Source organism: Cololabis saira, chromosome 7 (genome assembly GCF_033807715.1).
Source record: "Cololabis saira isolate AMF1-May2022 chromosome 7, fColSai1.1, whole genome shotgun sequence".
NCBI classification, from domain to species: domain Eukaryota; kingdom Metazoa; phylum Chordata; class Actinopteri; order Beloniformes; family Belonidae; genus Cololabis; species Cololabis saira.
In genome coordinates, this window is record NC_084593.1 from 13,698,900 (window position 1) to 13,725,412 (window position 26,513).

The window sequence follows — 26,513 nt, forward strand, 5'->3', positions numbered from 1 at the left end:
GGATATTGAGTAAAATTCAGACTGGTATCGGCGATACCGATTTGATACGGATACATTGTCCTGTCTTGGTCTTGATACACTCTAGTCTTGGTAGTGTCTTGGTCTCGGTTTAGACCAGGGGTGTCAAACTAATTTTGCTTGGCGGGGCCGGATTTGACCAATTTTTTTCTCGCAGGCCGCACGCTCAAAATAACAAAAACGGTGCGAAAATGTTTTTTTCTAATTCTTTTTTTTTAAATATTGTTATCTAACCCAATATCAGTTTAGTTAATTTTAAAGGAAATATGCACTTTGTTTACACTCTAATTATGTAAAATATATTTCTTCAGGATCTTTTCTTGAAATTTCTCATTTTTTTTCAAATTATGTAAGATACTTTTAATATAATTTTACAAAGATAAACAGAAACAAGTATGTTTTTTTACATTTTGCTTTTTTTATAGGAAATTTAGTTAAAAGCAAAATCTTTCTTAGTACATATGAGAGTGTTTCTTTGTGATTTAGAGATTTTTCCTGTGTCTTTATTTTTTTAAATTGGCGCGGATATTTACGCCAGTGTGCTGAAAAAGTCAGCACTTCTCTTTTAACTGTTTTACTTTGTCACTATCCTCGTATTCAAAACTGAAATTCTCATCATCTTCTATCATCTTTTTTAGCAGTGATATTTTTCCTGCGAAAATATATAATAGTAGTCAGTTAATAAAAATAAACGACCATCTACAAAGAAATAAAATCGGCAAATGCATTCTAGAAAACTAAAAAAATGTAGAAAACTGCTCTCTTTGTGGAATAACGATGGATTTGTAGAAGAAATATATTATTGGATATGCTGCGATTCATGGCAATTATTTATGCCTACCTTTTTAGTAAATTAACATTTTGTTTTTTTGCGTTAGAAACTTCTCGCGGGCCACATGAAAATCTCTCTCGGGCCGCATGTGGCCCACGGGCCGCACATTTGACACCCCTGGTTTAGACGGTCTTGACTACAAGTCTATCCTCTTGTCAGGTTCATTCTCCACTTTTTTCTGAGAGTTTGGGTCTAAAGAAGTCGACTTTCCGAGGAGGAACAACGTGCAGACTCTCGCTTGTGGTTGATTTTAATTTATTTACTATTTTTCAGTCACATGTTCCAGAGTTACCAACGTCGGGGCGTCGCAGAAGGACAGACGAGCTGCAGCCGTGACACCCAGGTACAGAACAAGGAGCTCTCGCATGATTTACGACCTCATTGACACGCAACCCACACCCTCTTCAATTAGGAGCCACTCGGCTGGAAAGAGCGGAGGGGAGATAGAGGGAAGGTAGAGGGATGGAAGGTGGTGTTTGGGTGTGGGGGTGGGGGGCGCTGGCGGTCCCTCGCCGTATGTTTTCACTTAGTCAATCATGTCGGCACTTCTGGAGCGGCGGTCGGGTGCAGGCCGGGCACCCGCCGCGACGCTCCGCATCTGCCGTCGGCGCCGGCCCATAAACAAGATTTAATTTCCCCTTTTATCTTTTCAAATTGGCGGAGAAGGAAAACAAAGTCATTAAATTGTTTCTCATCTTTTCCCGACACCGCTGGGAGTGAAAGTCTCGCAACGGTAAAACCACTCGGATGCAGCTCATCCTCTCTGGGGGGGAAACGGCACAGGCTGCACCGGCATCATGGGGTCGCAGGTACGAGTCTGAGCTGCTCGGTGACCAGAACCAGATCATTTCCTGATGAAAAGGTTGTTAGTTTCAATTAATCTGCTCTCACGAATCGTCGGCTGTGTTTCCACCTGAGCCGCGAGGGGGCGGCGGCCGTCCTCCTTAGACCCCACGGTGGTTTTTATTAGTAGACAGAAAGAAGAAGAAGAGACCTCACCTGAGGAACAGGAAGCTGCCAGCTGAGAAGCTGAACCAGCCCAGATCAGGACCAGATCGGGACCAGATGAGGAACAGAAAAGGCCCAGATCAGGTCCAGAAAATGCCCCGATAAGGCCCAAATCAGGCCCGGATCAGGACCAGATCGGGACCAGATTGGGACCATATCAGGCTGAGATCAGGTCCAGAAAATGCTCAGATCAGGAACAGAAAAGGTCCAGAAAATGCCCAGATTAGTACCAGATCAGGCCTAGATCAGGCCTAGATCAGGACCACATCAGACCCAGATCAGGCCCAGATCCGGCCCAGATCCGGCCCAGATCCTAGCATGTTAAACAGAAACCAGTGGCAGCTAATTTCCCATCAGCCCCCGCCCCCTGACTCCCTCTGACCTGCACGGCATCCACGTCTCGGGGGAAGGCGGGGCCGGGCAGAGATCTGCCGGCATGTTAATCTGACTATCACCTCTCTGACATCGAGATAATCAGATTAAAGTCTTAACACAGCTTGGCTGTGACTTTCTCTTTAATCTGCCTGGAATCTAATTGCAGTGTTCGTTTGTGTGCGAGACGAGACGAGCTGACGACCGGGGCACCGGTTCAACCACATCCACTACTGGAGAAATTGAATTAAACTCTGAGCAGACTGTTAGTCAAATCTGAGTGAATTTGGAATATTAACAGTGAATTAACATGATATTAAGACATGAAAGCAGAGCAGAGAGAGCAGATAATCGCTTCCCAACTGAGAGAGATCGTATCTGGATTCACAGTCAGAAGTTCCTCTGATGTTCAATCCCTTTAAGATTTGACTCTGGCTTTTATTTCCAAAGAAGAAAAAAAGAGAGAGACAGACGAAGAGAGTCTCTGAACATGTGTGGATCTCTTTTATGAAGCAAGAGAAGAGTTTTCAGGCCTTCCTGCTGCAGCCGAGACTTTCAAAAGTCCCCTTGAATTTCTCGCATCTCTCACAAAGGCTGGGAGGGTCTGAAATGTGACGGGGCCGGACTTCTGTCTGGAGACGCTGCGATGGGACAATAGGGATGTCCGAGATAAGAGAGGCATCTCACTGGGAGGCGGTTCGGGGGGGGGGAAATCTCCCTCCTCAGAGATGCAGAGCCATAACCCTTTTCCACCAAACCGGTTCCAGGGCTGGTTCTGGTTCTGGTTCTGGGCCAGTGCGGAGTTTGGAACCGGGCTTTCTGTTTCCACGGACAAAGAACTTAACAGAAAAAGCAGTTCCAAGATACAGTAGCACCAACTCTTTGCTGGGTTAGAGGAAAGAACCGCTTATTTAAGCGGAGTGGGGGGGGGTTGTTAAGACCAACGGCAATAGCAAGACTGGGAGACGGAGACATTTTCAAATAAGAATGAATCTGGATGCAGCAAAGCATCATGGGTCTGAGGAGGAGACAACCTGTCTTTTAGAGATGTGTCCACGGAGGAGCTACGTGGACCAAGTCCTATTAGAGCAAATCCTTTGTTGTTGGTTCAACTTTCGCGCGAAACGCAGCAACGTAACTGACGTTTGCAGTGACGTAACTTAGTGATCCCCATTACACATTGCACATTATTTTCGAAAAAATGTAATAAAATAATGGAAATTATAAATTACCTTTCAATATGAGTATTTCTATAAATGTGTTTTTATGTTTGTTTTCTCATTAACGTTATTTAAAGGTGACCTATTATGGCATTTAATGTATATTTTAAACAGGCCTTGAATGTCTTAAAAACAATCTAAAGCTTGTTTTTTCTACATAAATCATAAATCCAGCCTGTGGGCCCTGTCACTAGTTTTACCGCTTATAACCTCTTTTTCTGCGCCTCATTTTTAGGGAAGGGGGGGTATGATAATGAGGCTCTGTGCTGATTGGCTCCCTGAATGACGTGTAGGAGGGGAGGAGCATAAACCCTCGCTCCGCCAGAGCAGCCCGAGCCTGTAAATAAATACAACACTGAATTTTCACAAATGGAAACTTTATTGTTAAAAAAATAAAATATGAGTTGTATATAAATAACATTTATGCACTATTTAAGCCGGATCTACCCGGCGGATGCCGAACGCTGGCCCGGGAGCCGCGCCCGGGAGCAGCGCGCATCACCGCGGCTTTAACGGGGGAATCTGAGCGGTTCCGACCGGCCGGGACCGCAGGAACCGGCCTGGACTGATAGCAGGGACTCCTGGGGACCGACCAGCGGAATTTCAGCCGGATCTGCCCGGCGGATTCTGCGCGACGGGCGCCGCAACCGCACGGCGGGCGCACAGATCGGCTCCGGAGCGCATCCGCGGCGCATCGCCCGTTATCGGTGATCAAACCGACAGATTTGCCTGAAAATCTCGGAGGGTGAAGCCGGTCCAGCCTGGGACAGATCCCCGAGGACCCAGCTCCCAAACCACCCGGGAACCTGGATGATTTAACCCGGATCCGCTCCGCCGCGGCGCAGCGTCCGACTGGCTGAAGGAAGCGCCGCTCCAGCCGGGGAGAGAGCTGGTTGTGGGCGTGGTTTCAGCAGCGGAGGCTGAACCTATGGAAATCTGCTCCTGTCGTTACGTAACGACGGGAGCAGATTCTGATCGGCTCAAAAAAAACCACGTGACACTGGGGGACTCTGTCCGGCGGGGGACAGAGACCTTGCAGAAATTAATGGTATTTTGTCTCTCCTGTGCTGGCAGGGTGAGGGGAGACCACTTTATATATGTTAAAACAAGAAAAAACGTGTTTTTCATAATAGGTCCCCTTTAAAGCCAGGTTTTTATTTTATTTGTTATATATTAAGGAGACCGATATTTAGGGCTTTTATTTTGAAGGCGCCTCACCAAGACATTGTAAACATCCGGCGGCTCGGACTTTAACGGTAAAAGTTTAATGGCAGTAGAAAGTGTCTGAAAGACTAAAAGAGTGTCTTGAGTGCTAAAGTGGTGCCTAACTGACACAAAAAGCACCTGGCTGATAAGGATTTGTTTCTTTGCAAATGTTATGCCGTATTTATGTCCAGCTTGAGTTTGGCTGTCATGGTTATTCATGTATTGCGGTTAACGGTAAAACAGAAAGACTAACTCTATTTTTTTTTTTATTTGATTCCTTTATAGCTCTTAGGGTGTGTTTGCAGTGTATTTACATCCAAGGAATAAAAACATTGTGAACCATCAGTTTGAGAGTCAACCATCATCAGTTGGGGCTACAGAAATAATTTTTTCTTTCTGTGTGGCCCGGTACCGAATGACCCACGGCCCGGTACCGGGTGGAAAAGTTTGGTGGAAAAGGGGTACCAGAAGTGGTCGTGTCTGGCCCGGTGGAACTGATCTGGTGCCTGCAGGTGGAGATGAGGAACAAAGGTCTTGTTGGTGTAAGAAGAAAATATATAACGATGAGAAATCCTTTGTTGTCTTCGTGCTCTGGTGACCTCCCCCCTTCCCCCGATCCCCACTCACTCTGCTGCAGGGAGTAGCAGTAGAAGTAGCCCGCATCTAATCCCAGCGCTGGGCTCTTGGAGGAGGCCCTAGACCAGGGGTCGGCAACCCAAAATGTTGAAAGAGCCGTATTGGACCAAATACACAAAAAACTAATATGTCTGGAGCCGCAAAAAATGAAAAGTCTTGTATAAGCCTTAGAATGAAGGCAACACATGCTGCATGTTTCTATATTAGTTATAACTGGGGAGAGATTTTTTTTTTCATTATGCACTTCGAGAAAAAAGTGGAAATGTCGAGAAAAAAGTCGAAATGTCAAGATTAATGTTGAAGTACAATCTTGAGACAAAAGTCGAAATGTTGAGAAAAAAGTTAAAATTTCGAGAAAACAGTCGAAATGTTGAGAAAAAACTCGAAATGTCGAGAAAAGTCAAAATTTCGAGAAAAAAGTCGAAATGTTGTGAAAAAAGTCGAAATGTCAAGGAAATAGTCGAAATGTCGTGAAAAAAGTCGAAATGTGGAGATTAATGTTGAAGTACAATCTCTAGAAAAAAGACGAAATGTCGAGAAAAAAGTCGAAATGTCGAGAAAAAAGTCGAAATGTTGAGAAAAAAGTTGAAATGTCGAGATTAAAAAGGAAAGGAAAAAGGAATAAAAAAAGAAGAAAAAATAAGAAAAAAAGAGAAAGAAAGAGAAAAAAAGAAGAAAAAAAGGAAAAAAAAAGGTCAAACATTTTTGAAAAAGCTCCAGGGAGCCACTAGGGCGGCGCTAAAGAGCAGTACGTGGCTCTAGAGCCGCGGGTTGCCGACCCCCGCCCTAGACTCTGTGATTGTGGCTAAACGTTGAGTCTGGTTCAGAAAGTGGCACCAAACCCGATCTGCTGCAAATGTGCATCAGTCCTGTGCAGGCCACTGTTTTGCTGCGGGGCTTAAAGGGTCATTACTAAGGTTGTGATGATCTGTGGGCGGATTTGTGGTCCTCCAAATGCATTTTTCTGTCTAAAGAAGGAAAACAGAGAGAAACAGTTGGGTGCAGCATCAGGGACTGGGATGCTTCACATGGTGAGCGGTAGCTCAGGAAGAAGCTACATCTTTCTACTCTGCGGGGATGGACGATCAATGCGACACATATGAAACATCTACATCCCTGATGGGAGGAGAAGAGAGAGTCTCATTTCTCGGCTGTGAAACGACAGAACAGATGAAGAAGAACCTCCTTCCAGCCTCCTGTACACCTACGTCTTCATCACCTTCTGCGAGGCAGATGCTTCTTATGGACAGAAAAATGTTTGTCTTTCATCAATCAAAGTGGCTCCAAGTTCCACCTCCACATTAACTCGTTAATTAGCCTCCAGGTGAGCAAACTACTGACTCCAATTAGTGGAAATAATTAGACTGCAGGTTCTGGGTGTTCAGGAAAAGATGATATATGCCATGTGGACGCTGAACCGAAACCCCTCCATCCTCCGTATAGCCTGTGAACCCACGAGAACCCAGAGTCCACGTACACCCCCACCAGGGACGTCAGACTGGCTCTCGAAAACCAGGACGGCGCTTCTCAAACGTACCTCTTTCAGGAGTAATTCAAGTCTCCACGTGGGCGGCATCTATATGCACCGTGCAGAACCGATAACAAGAGAGCGGGAGAGATCATGTCAGATCCAGGAATCGATGCCGGGGTGTGTTTAGCGTGAGCTGCTCTGCCGGCTAATGAGAGTCAAAAGCTTTGTCACTCAAAGGTCAGTCTCCGCAGAGCCGTGCAGCAATCTGCCTGCAGGCTTTAATTGGGAGCAGTGGGGCGAGTGATGTACCACACCGGCAGAGCTCCATCAGAACCAGCTGCTGCGCAGCGCCCGTCCTCCGGGGAGGCCGGCCGAGCCGGAGAGCCGGAGAGCTGGAGCTCCGGCAGCGGGCAGCGGCGTGGGAGGCCACTTTTGGAGCTAGTTATGCTGCTCTCCAGACTTTACGGACGTGTTTTTCTTTGTTTGGTCACGTTTAAAAAGAAAGTTAAAAGTTTAAAAGGTTTTACGACAACTTTTTTATTATAATTATTTTGTTGAATGTAAAAAAAGAACCGGACAACCGTTCTGTGATGTATGGAAGAGTATTAGGGCCATGCAGGAGAAAAAATATTTGAGAGCGGAAGATTTTTTTTTATTGTGCACTGAAAAAACTTGAAATGTCGAGAAAAAAGTCGAAATGTCGAGATGAATGTTGAAATATAATTTCGAGAAAAAAGTCGAAATGTCGAGATTAATGTTGAAATATAATTTCGAGAAAAAAGTCGAAATTTCGCCTTTTTTCTCAACATTTCAACTTTACTCACGAAATGTTGACTTTTTTCTCGACATTTCGACTTTTTTCTTGAAGTGCATAATGAGAAAAAATCTTCAATCGTTTCATGTTTTTCTTCCACTCTTCCTTTGCCGACGATGCTTTTACATCCTCGCTCCACTTGATCTCCTGGATCTCTTCTCGCTTTGTTCTCGTTCACATGTCCTCTCATCCTCTTCTTCACCTCCCAGTTTCACTGCTTTCTACGGAAGAGTATTAGGGCCATGCAGGAGAAAAAATATTTTATTTATATATATATTTTTTTTATTGTGCACTTCGAGAAAAAAGTCGAAATGTCCAGACAAAAGTCGAAATGTCGAGAATATTGTTGAAATACAATTTCAAGAATAAAGTTGAAATTTTGCCTTTTTTCTCAACAGTTCAACTTTATTCACAAAATGTTGACTTTTTTTCTGAACATTTCGACTTTATTCACAAAATTTTGACTTTTTTCTCAACATTTCGACTTTTTTCTCGAAATTGTACTTCAACATTATTCTCGACATTTCAACTTTTTTCTCAACATTTCAACTTTATTCACAAAATTTTGACTTTTTTCTCAACATTTCGACTTTCCATAAAAAAAGTGCATAATGAAAAAAGATCTTCCTCCTCTAAAAGATTATTTTTATTTTTCTGCTGCCTGGCCCTAATACTCTTCCGTAGTGATGTCATCTGGAGAGTGTTTTTAGTTTATTTCCAGCAGGGACGTGTTTTTAAGTGGGCAGAACTAGGACATGCCCACCTGTCAATCACATCAAAAATACACAAACATCCACATTTCAAGAGTTTGGCAATCGTTATTCTGCTCTCCGGACTAACGCCATGTTTTCACGTTTAAAAGGTTAAAAGGTTTTAGGACAACTTTTTTATTATTATTTTTTTAATCTAAAAAAAGAACCGGAAAACCGCTCTGTGATGTCATCTGAAGAGTGTTTTTTCCTTTTTTCCAGCAGCGGCGTGTTTGTAAATGGGCAGAACCAGAACACGCCCATCTGTCAATCACATCAAAAATACACAATGCTGGACCGCCGGCAGCGGCTGGCGGCGTGGGAGGCCACTTTTGAGTAGAATAGAATAGAATAATATAGAATAGAATAGAATAGAATAGAATAGAATAGAATAGAATAGAATAGAATAGAATAGAATACTTTATTGTCAATGTACCTGGGTACAGTGAGATTGAAAGCAGCATCACCTCTCCAGTGCAAGAAAAATAAGAAACAATAGTGCAAACAATAAGAAATATAGGAATATAAGTAATATAAATAATATAAAAATATAAAAAAGGTTAAGGTGCATTTGAATAATGAAGACCTGAGATTCTATTTACAGATGATAGTATATACACATGTAGTGGAAAATTGCACAGATAGTCCGGGAGAAGTATTGCACGGTAAAAACAGTAACGAAGACATTCACATGTTGTTCAGGGCGATTATGGCTTTGGGGAAAAAGCTGTTTTTAAGTTCGTTATGCTGCTCTCTGGACTTAACGTCATGTTTTTGGGAACAGCACCTGTAATTTCGTTGTTATGAAATATGAACAATGACAATAAAGAATCTTGAATCTAAAAAAAGAACCGGATAAGCCCTCTGTGATGTCACCTGAAGAGTGTTTTCTCGTCTCCAGCAGTATCTTGTTTGTAAATGGGCCGAACTAGGACACACCATCTGTCAATCACATCAGAAATAGACATTTCAAGAGTCAGAACTGAAGCAGAGCGTCCAGTCGCTCGGCCTGAGACGACCTGCGGTGGCTCCTGGGTTTTTTGTCCGTGCTTTGGTTCTGTTTGCAGCGCTATTCATAATTCTTGAAGTCTCCGATGTGGTTCATGGTTCAAAGTCTGTTTTAAATTAACTTTCTTTGCGCGTCTAGAGAGAGGGGGTCCAGTTTTGTTTTTGGTTCTGTCGGCTAGAGCAGTGTCCGAACCTCCAAACATCACCTTCCAGTTCTCTTTATTTACTCCTGATGAACAAACGAAGACTGGAGGCCGGAGGTGCCTCGGTGGACTTCACAAACCTTTACGAAGAGAATCTGGAGCTGAAAGTTAGTTTCAGACTGATGTTGAGAGTTTTTAGTTATCTTGGCTAAAATGAGGGGTTTTCTCAGGTGAGACCACCTCTTCCTCCAGATGTGATGGACGAAATTCAGGCGGGTTGTTGGAGGGAGTATCCGAGTGTTTGACTCTCCAGGTGTGTGTGTGTGTGTGTGTGTTTGTGTGTCTCGGCAGTAGCATGAGCGCAGTGAAGCTTCCCCGCAGATATCACGGTTAATAAAATGAAAGTTCCACCCTGTCGGGCAGATAATCAGACACGCGGAGTTCATTTCAGATGAAAGTGAAGCTTTTTAACTCTGAGCTGAGGGAACACGCGGCGGCAGAACCGCCCTCATTCAGATCAGAAGCCCCAGCCGTCTTCGCCGCGGCGTGCTACTCAGTGTAAGTGATGGAAACTAACGACACGCGGACGCTGAGCAGAGCTCAGCTCGGTTTGAGGCTTCATTTGATTTGCTTGACGGAGCTCCGGCTGATGATGTCACCGCGGTCAGCTGTGACGCTCTTCACACCTTGATGAAGGCGTTTTTTTAAGAATTTAGAAGTTAATTTTGTAAATTTATTGGGGTGGGGAGGCGCTGAGCTGGAGGATGTTCAGTCTTTTGCTTATGTCGAAAAAAAAATGTTGCTTGTTTGTTGACTGTATTTTGCAGCTAAACATTTTTAGTCGTATGCTTACAAATAGTGTAATTAATGATAATTAGGCTCTAAAACCAAAGTAGACGTACGTTGCAAGATTACTACGTGGCTTTCAGGCTGCTGGGAACACTTCCTTCTGAAGGATTTTTTCCAACATGTACTCTGTATGACATCACAGAGGGCAGGATGTCCTTATATGGCCATATCCTCCGACCAGGGTCCCACAGACGAGCAAATGCTTCATTGGTCCGTTCACGACTGCTCAGACGGACTGGAGAGTAGTTTCCATCCTGATGGATGTGATATTTTTCCTTTGGAACCAACTTCCAATCTGGGTTAAGGAGGCTGACACCACCTCCACCTTTAAAACTAAACTTAAAACCTTTCTGTTTAGTAAAGCCTATAGTTAGTGTTTAGTAAACCTCTAGCTGGTGTTGGTAAATCTCTAGGTAGTGTAAACTCTAGTGTGTTAGAGTCAGTAGTCATAGTTGCAGCTATAGAACAATACTATAATAGTTAGTCTCAAATATACCTTCGCGGTAGATATGCTGCTATAGGCTTATGCTGCAGGGGGCACCGACATGATCTGCTGGGCGGTGCCTCTCACCCTTCTTCTCCTCTCCTTTTCCCTTCCTCTCTTCTCCATTACCATTTTTATTTATTATAAATATTTCATAGCTATCATTTTTGTCCATCGTTCCTGTAGTTTCTTGTGCCGGCCCCCCTTTTTTCTCTTTTGTGCATGTTTGCAGGCTGGAGCCTCAGGAGCTGCGTTCTGGCCTGCGGTCCCAGTGGGAACCGGTTTGCTTTTCGACAGCTCAGGTGCTAAGGGGAGCCACGTCATTACGTCACTCCAAACGTCAGTTAAGCCGCTGCATTTGCGTGAAAGAGAAAGCAACAACAAGGTATTTGGTCTAACAGGACTTGGTCCACGTAGCTCCTCCATGGACACATCTCTAAAAGACCGGTTGTCTCCTCCTCAGACCCATGATGCTTTGCTGCATCCAGATTAATTCTTATTTGAAAATGTCTCCGTCTCCCAGTCTTGCTATTGACGTTGGTCTTAATAACTCTGTCCCCTCCGATTATGTAAGTGGTTCTTTCCTCTAGCCCAGAAAAGACTTTGTTGCTACTTTGGAACCGTTTTTTCTGGGCCGGACCCAGTTCTTTGTCAGTTGAAACAAAAAGCCCGGTTCCAAACTCAGCCCTGGCCCAGAACCAGAACCAGCCCTGGTTTGGTGGAAAAGGGGTATAAATGAAGGCACTTTTTAAAAATGTGTTGCATCAACTCATCGTGTGCTCACATCACATGACATCATTTACCGGAAGTGCTTTGTGTTTTGAGAACCAGGAGCTGTACACCCTCATGAGTCATTAGCTCCACCCATTTACAAGCCTCCAGAATTCTAACCAATCAGAGAAGCTGCTTGTTTTTACAGGAAGAGACAGATTTTGAAGTAATGCTGGGTGTAAGAGCTACTCTACAGGTACTGAAGGAAGCATATTGCCTGTTTGTCCCCCGTCCAGCAGCTGGTGATCTTTGGAGACGTCAGGAGGATCTGAACATCTTCCTCTTGACGTGTCCAACCACAACGACGTGCTCGGAAAGTTAGTTTCTTTTCCTCCTGCTGCAGAGGATCAACTTCTAATCTCTGCGGGGGATTACACCTGTTTCCAGCGTTCTGCTCCGGCTCGGCTCGGCCCAGTGGAGCGCAGACACTCAGGCGCGTCTCATCCGCCGCGGTCCTACCACGCCTGGCCGGTCCGGCCCGCGGCCCGCCGGCTCGGCCCGACCGCGCTGCCGGAGCGGATAGCAGGTTAACGCCTTCATCCGAGCGGCGGGGCCCGTCCGGCGGCGGCGGCCCAGCCACGCGTGCAGCAGCGCCTCGTCGAGGTGTCCAATTCCAGCGCCGGGGAGCGTATCTGATGACGGATTCGATTCTGTAACCCGGTTGGTGAGCGACAGCGACGGCGGCGGCGAGGAGCCGCGAGGCGTGAGGCGGAGTCAAGAACCGTGCACCAGCTCTCATTTCTGCAATCACGAATGGAGAGTGGGTGATGGTTGGCCGGGTGCTGCCCCCCCCCCACACCGCCTGTGGCTGGATGTCACACTCCAGTCCCCCCCTCCACCTCACTCATCACCGCTTATCACCGAAATGCAGCCCAGCGCCGCGCCGCTCCGCCACACACAAACACACTCCTGCAGTCGCGTCCACGTACAAATACTCAGAGTACAAATACACCCGCAGAGATCCACAGATTCATGCCGCGGAAGTAATCTGAGTACCCCACATGCATAAATCCTGTCAGCCGGAGTGATCTCCTCGCTGTGGCCACGCTTCAGCCGCGTTGAGTACTTCATTTAACATCCACGACTGCTGCTGAACGCCGAAAGCTGCACAAAGGACAACAAATACATGACTCCGACATCATTTCTCCGTGAGAAGTATCAGCCTAAGGATGGGACTGGTTTGGGATGGATATGTGTTAATAAGTCAACCTGAATAACTGCTCTACAATCAACCCCCCCTGTAGGGGAGGGGTCTGGTTTACAAAGGGCAGGCCACCTGCTACGGGTCTGATGGTGGCCCAATGTACGGGACAGCTAGAAGGAAGGGGAAGGGGAAAGAAGTTCAAAATTGAGAACTATATATAATAAAAGGAAAAGAGGAAAATCGGGAATTAGGACACACTTTCTCATTCAAGTCAATGGGAGGGGTGGGGGTTGTTCCGGGCTCTTGACTGGTAGGAAACATACCAAATTAAAGCTGCAAGCAGCGATGAACGGGCCCTCGCACTCACGGCCACCGCCCCCCATAAGCATATCAGAAATGACACCACCCACGACTTCCTATGTCAAACCATTCAAAAGTTATAGCAGAAAAAAGGGACGACCAATCAGAAGAAGGGGCGGGGCTAATTCAGGCCAATGAAGGTCAAGGACTCCATACAGAATCTGATGACACCACCCACGACTCTCTTTGTCAAACCATTCCAATGTTATAGCAGAAAATCGGGACAACCAATCAGAAGAAGGGGCGGGGCTAATTAAGGCCAAAGAAGCTCAAGGACTCATTACAGAGTCCCATGACACCACCCACGACTCTCTATGTCAAAACATTCAAATGTTATAGCAGGAAATAGGGACAACCAATCAGAAGAAGGGGCGGGGCTAATCTTCGCCAATTATGGTCAAGGACTCAATACCGAGTCCCATGACACCACCCACGACTCTTTATGTCAAACCTTTCAAAAGTTATGGCAAAGAAAAGTATTCTAGTGGGCGCTGTTGAGCCGTTAGGCCACGCCCATTAATGCAAACCATGAAATATCAAATGTATCGACAGGCCTGGCTTTTCTTTAAGTTGCGACATGATACAGGTGTGTACCGATTTTTGTTCATGTACGTCAAACCGTATTATGGGGCTTGAGGCGCAAAGTTTTTTCCGTCTGAACCAATCAGATGAAGGGTGGGCGCGCTTTTTGCCGTCTAGCGTCGCCACGGTAATGCTTTTGAAAGAGAAAAGTAATGCGTGGTGTCGGAGGATGGAGACGCACGTTTTGATGTATAACACACCTGGGTGCACGTTACGGTTCGGGCCGTATTAATGACCGAAGAAATGGCATAAATTGCGCCAAAATTACACGATTAATTCAAAATGTTCAAAATGGCTGACTTCCTGTTCGGTTTCGGCCATGGCGCCAAGAGACTTTCCTTTAAGTTGCGACATGATACAGGTGTGTACCGATTTTCGTGCATGTACGTCAAACCGTATTGTGGGGCTTGAGGCACAGAGTTTTCTAGGGGGCGCTGTTGAGCCATTAGGTCCCGCCCATTAATGCAAACCATTAAATATCAAATTTTTCACCAGGCCTGGCTCAGTGTTTCGAGAGGAGGTAGTAAAACGTTAATACCTGAAGCAACAGCAGGACTGGTGTCATTACCATCACCACCTTTGAACAGCCAATATGCTTACAGTGTTTTTTCATACACGTATAGTTCATACAGGAAGATAGTGTAGCCTTTGTCTCACTTGATTTGGCCTTGTATTCATATACATACTAATTGAATGATTATAGGCTATCCCATTTGTTGCCCAAATAAATCATTTCAAAATCAGTAAATAATTAAAATCAGTACTCGAGTTGTAAAAAAAAAAAATCAGGGGGGATGGTGGATTTGATCATATGGGGACAGATAATTGTGCTGATTACAAATAATATAATATATTACAAATAATAGCAGTGACCAAAACACCTGCAGAAATACTGCAGGAATGACATAGCAGCAGTTAAATGCAGCCTTCTGTAAGCTTTAAATATCCACTGGGCTTACATCAAATACATCAAAACACAACAATAAAAAACACTTTTCTGAACTTATCAATATGACTCTGTCCTTCACAGGATAAGTAACACGGATCACTGCAAAAACTCTAAATCTTAACAAGAATATTTGTCTTATTTCTAGTTAAAATGTCTCATTTTAGTAAAAAAATCTCATTACACTTAAAACAAGACTCATCACTGGAAAAAACAACAATTTTCACCTGTTTCAAGTAGATTTTCACTTGTAATAAGTAGAAAAATCTGCATGTGGAACAAGATTGTTTTGCTTGTAATGAGAAGATAAATCTTGTCCCATTGGCAGATTTTTCTACTTATTTCAAGTGAACATTTACTTGAAACAGGTGAAAATTGTCAAATAAGTTATTTTTCTGGTGTTATTTTCTGGTGATGACTCTAAATGTTGAAATAGCAGTAAAACCACATTCATTGATGAAATGACATAAGGGATGGAAAGGGGGGATGGCAGTTTTACAGGGGGATGATTTGGACCGTTTTTATTTCAGGGGGGAAATCCCCCTCATCCCCCCTCAACTCGAGTACTGATTATAATAAAGTGTCTTATAAATCAATAATTTTAAAATCTCAATCCTTATTTTTATTTAACGGCCAGGGTTTATAGGCTGCATATTTACACTGTGTAGCCTGAAAGTGAACTTCAACTTACGTGCGGACGCATCTTTGCTGTGGAGGGGGCTGAATAAATCAACCAATTTTTGACATTTGGCCGTGTCTTCCTCCAGCGCCTTTTTTTTCTCTCTCCCTCTCGGCACCGCCTTGTCGAGGCAAAACCTCATTTTAACTCTCCCTCGCTGTGGAAACAGCCCCTGCTTGTAATAATGGCTGCAGCTCGAGCGGCAGAGCTGGTGGTGGGCGTGGTTTCAGCAGCGGAGGAGACCGAGGGGTGGTGTGCATTTTGGTGACGTAAAGAAAATGCACCAATCTTAACGGCTCACAGAAACCACGTGACACTGGGGGACTCTGTAAGGGTGGGGGCGAGCAGACCCTGCAGATTTTCATGGGATTTCATCTTTTCTGTGTTGGCAGGCTGAGGGGAGACCACTTTAAATATGTTAAAACAAGAAAACACGTGTTTTTCATAATAGGTCCCCCTTTAAAGATTTTCTAACAGTTTAGTTTGTTATGAACGTCAGAGATGTAGTTATAACACTGCATACTTGTGAATAATTATAAACATTGAAAAACGTACTTTTATATGAAAATAACCAGAAACAGATAGCTATAACATGGTATTTATATACTGCTTTAATGAACATTATTTTTATAGCCTATAAGCTATAAATATTATTTTTCTATTTTAATAAAATTAAATGTTTTTCTCTCATTTCAATTAAAACAAATAGGAATATTATCGGTTTTAATGACAATTATTGTACATCACAGCTAATTGTAAAATACATTGATTCAATTCGATTATATACAGGAATTACAGGCTATGATAATAATAGAAAAGAAAGAAAAATGACTCAAACAAAAAAAAAAAAACAGTGAGTGAGACAGGCAAGACAGCGACAACCAATGCAAGTGGGATGTCAACAGTGTATACATATTTCAAAACACAGACAACAACTTCTGAGCAAGTGGTTTGTTGAGCAGATATTGGAATTAATCTCAGATATTTGCATGAGGTCACTCTCACTCTCAACTAAATAAATAAATAAATATATATATATATATATATATATATATATATATATATATATATATATATATATATATATATAAATACAACAACACACCCCTCTCCTCTTAAAATAAATTCAAATAAACAATCAAACTTATTTCCTTATACAATTTATACAAAAACCATATGTCTTTGTAAAAGAGCATAATACAAAGTCTTTCAGAATAAATGTACGTATTTTTAACGTGTGACAGCATCCTGTATCATAACTACATCTCTGCCGTTTGTACAAACCAAACTGTGTGGAAATCGGGTAAAGAGTCTGGGAGTTATGAATGATTGTAGTCCGGGAGAAACCTTGCTCAGTAGAAATGATGCACTAAGACGCAAATAATGCCCTGTCCAAGATGGCGGCCGCATCGATCGGCGCCCGGTCCAAGATGGCGGCCGCGCCCCACCCCCCCTCCCCCAAAGAGCTGCGCACGCATTCCAAACTGCACTCATCCCCCCACCTTCCCCCCGCGGGAGCTCAGTCTTATCAGCGGCAGCAGTCCTGCTGGATCTGACTGAGACACAGTCTGATCACACATAAATATTCATTTAAAATCACGTCTAATGATTAGGTTTATCAAAATAACAGGACATTTTCAAAATACAGTAAACAATATACTGATGAAGTCCCATATGTCTATGACATTTATTGACAAAGACATAGCTTTTTACGTTATTAGTTCATTTTTTTAATTTTTAGAGTGACCAAGTTTTTCAAACACAATATGTTACAGTGTATGATTTTTTACTCCTGTTGTAAGCTATCTGAAACTGTCATTTGATTTTCCTTACACAAAATCTTTGATTTTTAATTAATATTTTTCCAGAAATACAGAGTGACATGAAAATGCCAATTCCTTTCAAGAAATAACCACGATACGCGACACAGTCAACAAGGAACCTACTGCCAATCAAATGTGTCAACCGCATTAAGATTGGATAAACCAAACAGCAACTAAAGCACATAATTTGATGAAAAATGTATACCTGACCAAAAGGTGGCGCTATGGAGTTCATCCAAGATTGTCATATCCACTTGTTCAGAATGCAAGCCCGATTAAATGTATTGAATTTGGGTTCATTCTGACCAATTATGTTTAAGTTACAACAACTTTTATGTTCATGGCGAGACCCCGAAATTTGAGAACCTCTGACAGCGACGCCCTTTGACACAAACTTACAGTTTTCTCTGTCACTCATCGTCAATGCCTTACCTATTATCTCACCAACTTTGAGATCAATAAACTGATCTCGTTTGGAGCACAGATGCACACTAGAAGACATGACAATTCCTGGTGCCAACAGGTGGCGCTACAACCGATCCTGAATATTCCACCATAGATGGGTTCAGGCCCAACCTACAATCATGCACATACGTTTTCGACCACATCAAATCATGTATTGCTGAATTACAGCCAATTGATGTTTGATGGCGAAGCTTAAAAATGACCTCAAACTTCGCCGGATCACTACGGTCAAGCCCTCTGGCAGAAACTTAAAAGCTTCGCAATTTAGCGTCGGCCATGTGTCTAGATTGTACAAACCAAGTTGTGAGCCAATTCGATAAAATCTCTAGGAGGAGTTCGTTAAAGTACGAGGCCTGGAAATGATCAGAATTCATGAAAAATGACATTTTCTGTTCAAAATGCCGGACTTCCTGTGTAACTTAGACCATGGGTCCAAAAGACTTTTTTGTAGCTCTTTGTCTAATATAATACACACATAAAGGTCATTGCTGTAAGTCAAACCATATTGTGGGGCTCGTCAAAAAACATAAAATAGGTGGCGCTATAGAGCCCATTCTTGTGGACCCATGCCTGTCGCCCATAAAATACGTAATTTTACGCGACTCTGGAAGCGTGTGCAAAATTTGGTGAGTTTTGGAGCATTTTAAGGCCTCCAAAAAGGCAATTTATTTACGGCGAGAATAATAATAATAATAATTAAAGCTGCAAGCAGCGATGAACGGGCCCTCGCACTCACGGCCACCGCCCCCCATAAGCATATCAAAAATGACACCATCCACGACTTCCTATGTCAAACCATTGAAAAGTTATAGCAGAAAAAAGGGACAACCAATCAGAAGAAGGGGCGGGGCTAATTCAGGCCAATGAAGGTCAAGGACTCCATACAGAATGTGATGACACCACCCACGACTCTCTATGTCAAACCATTCAAAAGTTATAGCAGAAAATCGGGACAACCAATCAGAAGAAGGGGCGGGGCTAATTCAGGCCAATGAAGGTCAAGGACTCCATACAGAATCTGATGACACCACCCACGACTCTATGTCAAACCATTCAAAAGTTATAGCAGAAAATCGGGACAACCAATCAGAAGAAGGGGCGGGGCTAATTTTCACCAATTATGGTCAAGGACTCAATACCGAGTCCCATGACACCACCCACGACTCTTTATGTCAAACCTTTCAAAAGTTATGGCAGAGAAAAGTATTCTAGTGGGCGCTGTTGAGCCGTTAGGCCACGCCCATTAATGCAAACCATGAAATATCAAATGTATCGACAGGCCTGGCTTTTCTTTAAGTTGCGACATGATACAGGTGTGTACCGATTTTTGTTCATGTACGTCAAAGCGTATTGTGGGACTTGAGGCACGAAGTTTTATCTGTATGGACCAATCAGATGAAGTGGGGGCGCGCTTTTTGGCGTCTATCATCGCCACGGTAACGCTTTTGACTGAGAAAAGTTATGCACGTTATTGCAGGATGGAGACGCACATTTTGATGTATAACACACCTGGGTGCACGTTACGGTTCGGGCGAAGAAGCGGCTGAAGGGATGGCATAAATTGCGCCAAAATTACATGATTAATTCAAACTGGCCGACTTCCTGTTGGGTTTCGGCCATGGCGCCAGGAGACTTTTCTTTAAGTTGTGCTATGATACAGGTGTGTACCGATAAAGGAAGATAACAAACCTTAACAAACCATGGTTTACTATAGAACTTAGGAAATACGCTTTAAAGAAAAACAAGCTTTATAAAAGGCATTTACAAAGTCCTAGTCCTTTAAATTGTGCTACATACAAAAATTATAGGAATAAATACAACCACCTTATTAGAAATAAATAAATGATCTATGGATAATATTGAAAGAATCACTCAACAAGAAAAAAAATCATCTATTCCAGCCCAGTCTACATTTCAGGATGGTGCATAAGATAACAGAGCATACACAAATTGCTAATAAATTCAATGATTTCTTTATAAATGTGGTCCCACGTCTTGCAAAACATATTGAAAATGTTCATGGTTCTCCTTCTAACTATAAATGAAGGTTATCCCTCTTTAAAGAAGACCTATTATGAAAAACATAGGAACATACAATGACATAGTTATGCTGATTCTTTAATATTTGTCTTTAAATTTGTCTCAAATCTTAACTGTCTGCTGTTTCTCATCATTTGGGCCGACCACCCGTCATGGTAACCAACGAATGGCAATTTTGTAACAAATTCAAAATTTAATGTCTATCAGTTTTGGTTCAAATATAAATCATTGGTATAGTATGCATAAATGGCTTTATGAGGGTGACACTTCCATTATAGATAAAATGTATTTCAAAATGGTTTTCAAAAATGAAAGGACATATGAGTCTTTCTTGAAAAGTTAATTTAATTACTGATACTTATCAAAATATAAATTTTGTTAAGGAAATCTATTAATTTTGAGATAAATAACTCAAAGGCCTTATACATCATTGACCCACAACTGTGATTCAGGCTTAAAGCTCCCCTGCTACACGTCATTCAGGCAGCCAATCAGCACAGAGCCTCATTAACATAGCCCCCCCTCCCCTCAGAATCCCTCATAGAGAAGGTTAGAAACGGTAAAAATAAAGACATGGCCCAGAGGCTGAATTTCTCATTTATGTAGAAAAAACATTCAAAAGCTTTTTTTTAAGACATTCAATGCCTGTTTAAAATATACATTAAATGCCATAATAGGTCACCTTTAAATAATGTTTAAGCAAATGAAGCAATTCTCGCCAAATACAGTAAATTCCAGTTGTCCCTGAACGCACCAGGAGGATAATCGGTCAAATTTAGAATTCCGACCGGTCCCTGAATGCACCTCCTCCGCGGCGCTGCGCGGTCCCGACCAGATCTCGGCTGAAAGCCGATAATAATATAATACAATTGCAAAGCTGCTGTGAAATAAGGTGTAATACATGCACTGTAATTATTTTCTGTATAAAAATTGAATTTAAAAAGACGGGTTTGACTCAAAATCAGTGTGGTTTTATTTAAGTGGTCTCTGTGTCGGTAGAGAAATAAAAAAAAGCGAGCTGCATGTCGGCAGTTTTACTGGGGGGATGATTTGGACCGTTTTTATTTCAGGGGGGGATGCCATCCCCCCCTCATCCCCCCTCAACTCCAGTACTGATTATAATAAAGTGTCTTATAAATCAATAATTTTAAAATCTCAATCCTTATTTTCATTTAAAGGCCAGGGCTTATAGGCTACATATTTGCACTGTGTAGCCTGAAAGTGAACTGCAACTTACGTGCGGACGCATCTTTGCTGACATTTGGCCGTGTCTTCCTCCAGCGCCTTTTTTTTCTCTCTCCCTCTCGGTGCCGCCTTTCCTCTTTTTCTTTTTTACCCGGCTGGGTGTGCATTATTTGCCTCTGGACTCGTCTCCCGGTCCACTCGCGCACACGCACACGCACGCGCGGCGACGGCGCGCTGTCTGTTCGGTGATACTGTTGGGGCGGGTGTTAATTTGAAACAAACCAACTATCTTGCCCAACTCACAAGCTACTGGCCTGGGTGGCCTCTGATTCGCCTGGCCTGACTCTCTAACTTAGAAAAAAAGTCAAATAGCCGGCGCTGCGGCGCACCAGCCGCCTGTGTAAAAAAAAAAAAAAAAAAAAAAAGAGAGAGAGACGCAGGCGGCATCCTAGACCGGCGCATCGGGAATACTCCCGGTTCTCCCTATGGCCAGTCCTGGTACACTGATGCACAGGGAGGTGCGCGCGCATAAGCGCCCCGCCCCCCCGTCCTCCTGCGCGAACCGCGCAGGAGCGCGCCCCCTCCCCTTTCTCTTCCCCAACTCAGAGCTGCATTTTGCGCGTTCACGTGTGTGACAGTCTGAGACAGGGTGGCAATGATTCATTCGACATAAATATTCATTTAAAATCACGTATTTGAAGGACTTTATTGAAATTCACACAATATTTTCACATTACAGTAAACAACATATCTATGAAGTCGGATGTCAATTTTGACATTTTGTGACAAAGACATAACTTTTTATGTTATTAGTTAATGTTTTTAATTTTTAGAGTGACGAAGTTCTCCGAAAATAATATGTTCCAGTGTATGATTTTTTAGTCCTGTTGTAAGCTATCTGAAACTGCCATTTAATTTTCCTTACACAAAATCTCTGATTTTTAATTAATATTTTACCAGAAATACAGAGTGACATAAAAATGCCAATTCCTTTCAAATTACGGCCACGATACGCGACACGGTCAACAAGGGACCTACTGCCAATCAAATGTGTCAATTTGCTTAAGATTGGATAAACCAAACAGCAACTAAAGCACATAATTTGATGAAAAATGTATACCTGACCAAAAGGTGGCGCTATGGAGTTCATCCAAGATTGTCATATCCACTTGTTCAGAATGGAAGCCTGATTACATGTATTGATTTTGGGTTGATTCTGATCAATTATGTTTAAGTTACAACAACTTTTATGTTCATGGCGAGACACCGAAATTTGACAACCTCTGACAGCGACGCCCTTTGATAAGAACTTACAGTTTTCTCTGTCAGTCATCGTCAATGCCTTACCTATTATCTGACCAACTTTGAGATCAATAAACTGATCTTGCTTGGAGCACAGATGCATACTACAAGACATGACAATTCCTGGTGCCAACAGGTGGCGCTACAACTGATCCTGAATATTCCACCATAGATGGGTTCAGGCTCAACCTACAATCATGCACATACGTTTTCGACCACATCAAATCATGTATTGCTGAATTACAGCCAATTGATGTTTGATGGCGAAGCTTAAAAATGACCTCAAACTTCGCCGGATCACTACGGTCACGCCCTCTGGCAGAAACTTAAAAGCTTCGCAATTTAGCGTCGGCCATGTGTCTAGATTGTACAAACCAAGTTGTGAGCCAATTCGATAAAATCTCTAGGAGGAGTTCGTTAAAGTACGAGGCCTAGAAATGATCAGAATTCATGAAAAATGACATTTTCTGTTCAAAATGCCGGACTTCCTGTGTAACTTAGACCATGGGTCCAAAAGACTTTTTTGTAGCTCTTTGTCTAATATAATACACACATAAAGGTCATTGCTGTAAGTCAAACCATATTGTGGGGCTCGTCAAAAAACATAAAATAGGTGGCGCTATAGAGCCCATTCTTGTGGACCCATGCCTGTCGCCCATAAAATACGTAATTTTACGCGACTCTGGAAGCGTGTGCAAAATTTGGTGAGTTTTCCAGCATTTTAAGGCCTCCAAAAAGGCAATTTATTTACGGCGAGAATAATAATAATAATTAAAGCTGCAAGCAGCGATGAACGGGCCCTCGCACTCATGGCCAACGCCCCTCCTTCCAGCCCCCCCCAAAAAGAGAATATTAAAAATACGATAAATGTAAAAAAAAAATAAAATTAAACAAGATTTATCTTCTCATTACAAGCAAAAAAATCTTGTTCCACTGGCAGATTTTTCTACTTATTTTAAGTGAAAACAGGTGAACAGGTGAAACAGATGAAAATGGTGTTTTTTTTTCCAGTTATGAGTCTTGTTTTAAGTGTAATGAGGTTTTTTTTACTAAAATGAGACATTTTCACTAGAAATAAGACAAATATTTTTGTTAAGATTTAGAGTTTTTGCAGTGATCCATGTTACTTATCCTGTGAAGGACAGAGTCATATTGATAAGTTCAGAAAACTGTTTTTTATTGTTGTGTTTTGATGTATTTGATGTAAGCCCAGTGGATATTTAAAGCTTACAGAAGGCTGCATTTAACTGCTGCTATGTCATTCCTGCAGTATTTCTGCAGGTGTTTTGGTCACTGCTATTATTTGTAATATATTATAATATTTGTAATCAGAACAAATTATCTGTCCCCATATGATAAAATCCACCACCCCCCCTGATTTTTTTTTACAACTCGAGTACTGGCTGCGGTTCTGTTTAAAGCCGGGCAGACACTGTGCCATTGCCGGCTCGTTTTGAACCAATTTTCCTCTTGTTTCAATCATTAATATGTGTGCAGACAAGGTAAAAAAAAAAAAAAAAGAAAAGCTCAAACTCTTTCAGTTCACTGTGTTTTCTAGTAGTTCTTCTAGTTTTCTATTGTTACTTTTAAGTTTACTGTTCCCTTTGTGGTTTTACTGGTTGTAAAGCATGTAGCTTTAATTATCACCCAATTCTGTGTTTCACCTTGTTAGTCAACTTCACTCCAACTCATTACCACCAATTTTACACTTATTTTTGGAATGAATGGTCAATAGACCTCATTTACATAAAATCATAGCTCATTTTTGAGATAGATAAAGATAAGCCGAAATTCTGAATTTTTTTGACTATAGTTAAACTCAGAGGCATAAATTGATGGATTATCACAGACGGGTATATGTGAAAATGAAATGAAATCATTTAAAATGTTTGGACCACCACCCAGCACCAGCCAGTGGTTGGTGGGTCAAATTGAATATCACAGGAGAGGAGAAATTGAATAAAATATCCATAATTCAATGCAAGTAGTGATCAGAGGTGGGTAGTAACGAGTTACATGTACTCCGTTACATTTACTTGAGTAAGTTTTGGGAAATTTTGTACTTTTAGGAGTAGTTTTGGATAACTGTACTTTTTACTTTTACTTGAGTAGATTTGTGAAGGAGAAACTGTTCCTCTTACTCCGCTACATTAGGAACGTTGAGCTGTTACTTTTCTTTTATCCTTTTTATCCGTGTACGCGTCAATCTCATGACATCACTGGGTGATTCTTTGGGAAAAAGGTTTGTTTTTGCATGTTTTGTCACATTTACACAGACTCAAACACACACAGAGTTTCTATGAGTTCATGTTTGTTCTAGTTCTGCCTGGTTAAAAAAGAAAAGTACAAAGGCTTGAAATTTTGTGCTACTGGTGCTTAATTTATTTTTTTATTCTGTTATTTTATTATTTATTAAAGTTCTTGAATTTACTTTACGCTTATTTTAATTTAAGCTATTTTTCATTTTTTTATTAATTTTAATTTATTTTATTATTTTATTGATTTTAATTTGCCTGAAGGTGATTATTTTGTACTTTTGTCTTTTTGAATGGGTGTGTTAAAAAAATAAATCAGACGTTACTCAACAGTTACTAAGTACTTGAGTAGTTTTTTCACCAAGTACTTTTTTTACTTTTACTCAAGTAATTATTTGGATGACTACTTTTTACTTCTACTTGAGTCATATTATTCTGAAGTAACAGTACTTTTACTTGAGTACAATCTTTGGCTACTCTACCAGCTCTGGTAGTGATCATCAATTTTATTTGAAATGAGTGTAACAGAGGCAGTTATATGGATGAAAATCATATTTTTGATATAAAAGAAAAGTGAATATGGGTCAATTTGACCAAAAGACCACAGAAGGGTTATCTATTAACATTTCAACATAATCAACTCATCCAAGAGATATTCAGAAGAGCTTCTCTTCTGCAAATGGTACAGTAGATGAGCTGCCATACAAAGGAATTTCCCTTTGGGGATTAATAAAGTAATTCTTATTCTTATTCTTAAAATCCGTCTAGCTGACGTGACCCAGGCAGACCAAACAACAGGCTTCAGCTTGAGCGGCCGTTTTCCGCTTGGTCCTAGTGCTGACCTGTCTCCATTTAATATAGCGTAACATTGTTTTTGGACGGTAAAAACTGCAGGGGACCAAAACTGCCTTTTGAAAAAGTGCAGGATACATGTCCCCCCCCCCCCCATATTACGTCCGTGTATGAACGTACAGTCAGTGTGAGCAGGGACCTGTCGCATCAGAGCATCAGGTCCGTCTCAGCCGGTGTTATGCCAATTTCTGCTCCCTGCCGAAAAAATGCTACGTTTGGGTTCTGCGCATGCGCACAGTCGATTTTCAAAGTTTGCATCATTTCTTGCACGATGTAAAATGGATAATGGGATGTTGATTATTTGATCCTTCAAAATACACGACCCATGACATGAATGCATTACACTTTGTGAACATTATACGATAAAGAGAAAAAAAACAACAATTCTATGGCTTTATTTGATATTCATTCAGTCATTCGCCTTTATTTAACCAGGCAGGTCATTAAGAACATTCTTATTTACAATGACGGCCTGGCAAGAGACAAGGACCACTTGGGGGTGAAAGGAAGTGGTTTAGGGAGTAAAACACAGTAAAGTTGTGGTGGAAAACCTTTAGGTAGCATTTTTTGGCAAAGCTGCAGAAATGGGCAGAAACTGGCTCTCGGCTCTGCGCGTGGCCGCGCGCGGCCGCGCGCTCCTGATCGGGATCGCGGATGGAAGCTCAATAATAATATAATAATATAATAAAATAAAATAATTGCAACACGCATTAAAAAAACACAATACAACTTACGTGACGTGACGGCGTGACTCCACATGTTGCTGCAAGTTGCAACAACCCCCCTCCCCCGCCCCGCCCCCGGCAGCTTCCAGGAGCTGCGGCTGCGCGTTCCCGCGGTCTGCGCGCACGCGGCCAGCAGACAGCTTCATGCTTCTAATCCAACTCAAAACATTCATTATAAATCGCCTCTTGCACATACAATGCTCAAATCATATTATTTTCAACAATATTTTTACGAAGTTAGAAGTTAATTCGACATTGCATGACAAAGTAAAGATTTATTTCAAAATGAGTTCATATTTTGAATAAAGTCGGTGACAAACTGTCCCAAATATAGAATGGATATCAGAATGGAAGCCTGATTAAATGTATTGATTTTGGGTCAATTTGGACCAAGTATTTGAAAGTTAAAACAACTTTTATGTTCATGGCGAGACACCGAAATTTGACAACCTCTAACAGCGACGCCCTTTGAGAAAAACTTACAGTTTTCTCTGTCAGCCATCGTCAATGTCTTACCTATTTATGTGACCAACTTTGAGATCCATCCGCTCATCTCCCTTTGAGCACAGATGCA